Raw genomic sequence first — 5,869 nt, forward strand, 5'->3', positions numbered from 1 at the left:
CTTCAAGCTAAAGTCTACAAGAAATCAAACAAAATAAGTATTAGAATCATATGAAACATCACATCTGACAAAGTTACTAACAAACAAACTACACATTTCCTGGTGCCATTACCTGCAGTTAGGCTAGAAGCTTGTTTAACTCCGACTGCCGAACACTACAGAATATCGCAATAACAACAATAATCTAAACGTGAAACAAATATTTTATCTATGAAACTATACTTTAAAATTATAGACAATACACAATAATGCGCAAGAAATGCACAATGCAGTGTTACTTACTGCTGCAGAGTTCCTACACGCCTGATGTCTACTTGATGAATGCCGCAGCTACTGAAACCCTGTCCTCAAGCTACAGAATGTAAAATGCCTAATTTTAGCCACTCGATTTAATATCAGGGCATGTGGTCTAACATGGTTCAGCTATCCCTGGTTAACTAACCAAAGGAGAAGAAATTGCATTTGTCCTCACCTCAAGCTGAATAATTAAGACCATTCATCTTATAGATGAGCTATGGCAAAGTTGTAGTTTTGTTGAGTTTGTCATGAATCTCGTGAGCATTTCTAAGTGTCCTTGTAGAATAGCCAAAACATTCTGCAAAATCTGAAACACAGATTTTTCTCTAAATCTATATATGCTACTGGAACGCCATACTTGCATTCTTGGGAAACCCAAAAAAGCAACATGCATCACTGAAAGGTATGCCAAAAAACCCTCAACTCCTTCCCTTGTGTCTCCCTAGCAATGCATTGTGCAGCTGTCTCTATCCAGATGGATTAATATCTGCAGATATTTTTACTTGTTCCATAAAATGGAAAAATGATAGCACTTCAAGTATCTGTTGCCCACTGCCTTCTTATATCTTTTCCAGTCTAGGACCTTAGCAAATATAGCTCTTACTCATGTTTGGAGGTTACAGTAACACTCCACAAAACCAAGTTATTCAAGACTAAGTTTTTCCCCCTGTAATTCAGGGTAAGTTCTTTAGCGGGATTTTCGAGCATTCTACAATAATATTATGTAAGAAAATAAGGTCACCAAATATCACTCCCAAATTTGAGTCCATATCATTAATTAAGACATTATGTTGAAATAATAATAACAACAAAAGAATAAAGATTATATTAAAGGGCTGATTGTGTAAGATATTACAGAGATCAAAGGGTGCAATAGAGGACATCTAAAATGACTTTGAGGCTAGAGTCTAAGCTGTAGATAAGTAGTTAGCCACAATAAAATTAGGAAATCCAGGAGTAACAAGCTTCAAGACAAAAATGTAAGTATGTAGGTGGACTTATTTAATGTGTATCTAGTGCAATTCTGAATCTTGAGGAAAAGTCAGAACCACTGCTGAGATTGTTCGATCCTGGGAGGGGGAAATGAAAATTGACAGAGAGGACAGCAAACCCAAAGACCAGAGAGCCTAACTGTGACACATGTGCAAGGATTTTCACAAGCATTCACCATTTGCCAACTTCTCTAACATAAAATTCCACAGGAACTTCAGACTTCATTTGAAGAAGGGTTATGTTTTTGAAAAAATTCCCATCTTACACAAGGTGACCTAAAACATAAAACCAGCACAGGTCCTGTGTAACTGTTGGCATGCACTGTTATGGGAAACTCCTTTTGTTTGATGAAAGGAGCAGCTAGAACACAAAGCCAAGATGACAGTCTCAAAGTACTGAGAATCTGTTAAAGATTAAAACAAACCAGCAAATTTCTTTTGTCTATTCTCACTCTGTATCCTACATTACACCTACGTCTTTATATATGCTTAAGTTAAATACAGAGTGGCCAAAGACTAGTGCAAGAACTAGTTTGTTGTTAACTTCTGCTTGAATTATAATGTTGAACACAGGAGAAAGAAGAGAGGATAAAAAGGAAAAAAAAAATGGAGACACTTCCGAAAACAAGAACAGCAGACAAGGGGAGAGAATTAAGAATTTTAAGGTCAAGTTTCTAATTAAAAATTAAACAAAATACATTTCAATGGCTAGAAATGACTGTACAGACAGGTTTCCATTTTCTGGGGTAACAAGGGACTAGGATTCTCAAAATACAGAAAATCCAAGTGATAGAGATACTGCAGAACATACGACAGGGTTTGTACTGAGACATGTAAGCTGCTCTGCACGGCTTATTGGCTAAGGCTCTGTGCCATGCGAAAGCAACTAAATGGCTTCTTAATGAGAGCTGGCCCAGTGAGTAATATAACTGCTCCTGCTTCCCCAGATATAATAAATTTTACTGGATCTAAGCGGTTTCAGGAGATAACTCCAGTGTCTCTCCATCCATGGAACAGCAATTTCACAACCTAGGAAAACCGAACATTGACTAATAAAGGAATAACAAATTAATTAACCATGGAAAAGAATTAAGCAATCATCACGGTGATGGGTTCCAGCATTTCTGATTACTTTAAAACTCAAGAGTAGACAATTTTCTAGAAGATTTTGTCTGGTTTGTACATGAGAGAATTCAGGGGAAATCGCAGTTGACAGCAAAACCCTTCTGGCTTTTTAGTTGGTGATGCTCTAAAAGAAAGGAGCGCCCTTCTCCTCATTAAAAGCATACTTCAATTTGTCCAACACTGTTGAGTTCTTTGTGTCTGAAGACACCATTTCTAAAACAGATATCTATTTCTTCAAAATAGATTGGCTTTGTAAAGAAGTAAGAGAAGTATTGGCAGGTTTTCAAGAATCCTAAATTGTTAATGATAATGCCATCTTCTGGCAAAAAAAGAGAAGACTCTTACTTTTTTTACAAGAAATAACAGCCCACATTCCCTCAGTTACCGTCAGGATCTAATTTTGTTTATTCACCTGAGAGAACATTGTGTCCTGGGGCAGAAAAATACAACATTCTTCAGAGTGGTAGTTTCATATCAAAGCCGAGGTCTTGTTCCCTGCAAAGCTATGGGTGGCTTCACTGAAAACAGGATTGAGACAAAAGCCTGAGACTTCTTAAAATAGTTGGATATAACATATTTTGAAAAAGAAGTGAGTCAGTATCGAGATATAATTCTCCATGAGCACCCAGGTATAAGGTCAGATAGTCTGAAGCCTAAGAAAAATGTTCCACTCAATCTCTATTACAACTTGTAATATAAGCTTGTAATTCTTCACTGTTCAGTGGTTGCCCTTCTCATCTTAGCTGGCAGAAAGACTCAGATTCACTTTGAAATTTTCACCTTCTTCTCACACAAGGGACCTGCTTTCCATTGACAAAAAGATGCTAAAGCTGGTCAGCGAAATAGTGAAGTTGACAAAGTCCAAAGCATCTTTACTTACTAATACACAAGCTAGCAGCAAGGGATAAAGTTAATGGTGATGTACCTTGCTGCGGGAACACGTGGGATGTATGAACAAGGGACCAGTCAGCCTATCATCTTTATGTGACAAACCTGAGTTCTCTACAACTTGTTTCTTATGCAAAGAAGTTTTACAAAGATCTCAAAAGGCTGCCAGATGCTGGTAATGGCTGGTAATTTACTTATTGTAAAAAAGCATTTGAGTTTTGTATAAAGGCAACAACTCAAAGCACAGAATAACATCACAGCTTGTCATCAGAGAACTCCTCCTCTGTTTCAGGAATAGAGTTTTTTTTTAAAGTTCATAAAGCTGGGGAAAAAAGAAAAGTGAGGCATGAATGGTAGAAACAAGTGGTTACCTTTTATGTATTCTGAAGGAAATAAACTTACCACAAAATTATGCTCTAGGAGTTGATCCTCCATTTTAAAATGCTTTTCATTTTTAATTAGCTCTTACACAGATCTTTCCATTCTCAATGCACTTTTCAAAGTGGAGAAGAGGCTGGCCTTCAAAGATACTCACTCAGTGAGTGTCAGTCATTGTGCATAAAATAATAATGTAAAATCCCTACATAGACTATTTTAAGAATAAAGCAGCCTTAGACCACTGTATCTTGATCCTTATTAACTTCTGATATATTAAAAATCTCAGTGCATCATTCAGTTGAATAACACTCACATTCCCTGTTATCCCGCTGTAACTCACTCATATTTACCTGACAATTTTAGCTGACTTCCACTGATACTCCTGAGTGTTACCACCAAGACATGATGCAAGTATCACTATATCCCTACTTTAAACTACAGAAATTAAGTCATGGCAAAGTGAAGAAACCGTATGTGGCACTCCTAGAAATGCAAATTAAGGCAACTATACATTTAAACTGCACATTTACACACTATACACTTAATACTGCAACTAATCTAGATATAATAATTCTGAATCATAAACTCTGGTCTGATCATTAAATAATTTTATAAGGAACAATTTTTAAGGGCATCTGATAAATGTAGTAATTGTTAATTGGTGTACAAAACCTAAACAGCGCTTTGTTTTCCTGCCTATCACTTTGTATTATGTAAATAATTTTGCTTTACGAGCACCTTATTAAAAAAAAAAAAAGTCAAGAACTTATAAAATTTGTAAATGCATGTAGCAGGTAGGTGTGTTTCCTTTCCTGAGCACAACTATAGCAGTGTGTTGTATTCTTTACTTGTAACCATGCTACCCCAAACAAATCTTCAGCACAGGCTCTGTCTGTACCAAAGTGTTTGCTGGTTTTAGAAGTATAGAAGCAGAAGACCAGAACGAAGCCAATAGGGCAATCACACAGTAGAGAAGAGAGAGACATTAACTCGTGTCACCAGTCACCCATCTTTATTTTTATTCATCTGAACATTAAGCCCTTTTTTACCAACCCCAAATCCAAATCTGATTTAGCTCTCCAGAACTGAATGGCTAATTTGCTTTTCCAGAGCACCACACAAAATACTTTAATTATTCTGACCCCATTCCTTGGAAACTAGGGTATTCCTGTGAAGAATGGGGGCAGGGTGCAGTTGCACTTTTAGAAACACAAGCTCCATAACAAGAGATAATCTGCCCTGTAACACAAGCTTGTATTTTTAGTTTCATGCAGTAGGTAGGGATCTATGAAAGGGTGTTTGGCGTAGCAGAAGATCCCTTTGTAAAATCATAGGATTACACTACACAACGCCCTGTGCGCATACACAACGTGGTATTAAACGTTCTGTTGCTCATTGGAAGAAGTGTTGCAGCAGCCTGTTTTGAAGATAGGAGGAACAAAGCTGAACACTAGCAATAGATAACCACTTTTAGTTTCTGTATAGTAAAAGTAATTGGAGAGGAGGGAATACTTTTAATGATTCTGCAGCTTGGTGCAAGTCTTCTCCCTGCAGCAACACCCCCACTTTCCTTGCTACTGACATAGCAAACACAAAGTTGATTACCGAAACTACATTTCATTGCTCTTTGAAACAGACTTAAACCCAACTAAATGTTGGGTTTTTTTCTTTTCCAGTAGAGTACTTTTCAGTTGGCAAGAGACTGCTATTTTTTCTAACCATCCCATCGTACTAAGTATAGTCTGGTGACCTCAGCAGAAGAGACTCCATCCTACAGCTGATCCCCAACAACTGCTTAAAACAACAGCTGCATGGAAATGGGAAGTGTCTAATATTCAGCCGCACGCTAAGAAAATAATCTACGAGTTATATTAGGATGCTGATTATTTGAAAATTGTGCCCGAGCTTCCCTTGCCAGTAAGATTTACCAAATGGTTTTCAACTATTTATTATATAATTGTATCAAAACAAACAGCCGCGCATCTGGAGTTACACTGCGTGACCGGGGCAGGGGGAGAAGACACATGGACACTGAATTGAGCCCCATAGGGATTTATAGCTTCCCTCGCTGAATTTAGTCTCAGACTGTGGAACTTTATACCTTCACCCACTGTTAGAAGGGGCGCGGGGCCGAGGCAGGGGCCTGGCACCCGGCCAGCTGCGGGCCCGTCCCGCCCGCGCCCCGGCAT

Source organism: Egretta garzetta, unplaced genomic scaffold, assembly GCF_000687185.1.
Source record: "Egretta garzetta isolate BGI_Z169 unplaced genomic scaffold, ASM68718v1 scaffold59, whole genome shotgun sequence".
Lineage (NCBI taxonomy): Eukaryota > Metazoa > Chordata > Aves > Pelecaniformes > Ardeidae > Egretta > Egretta garzetta.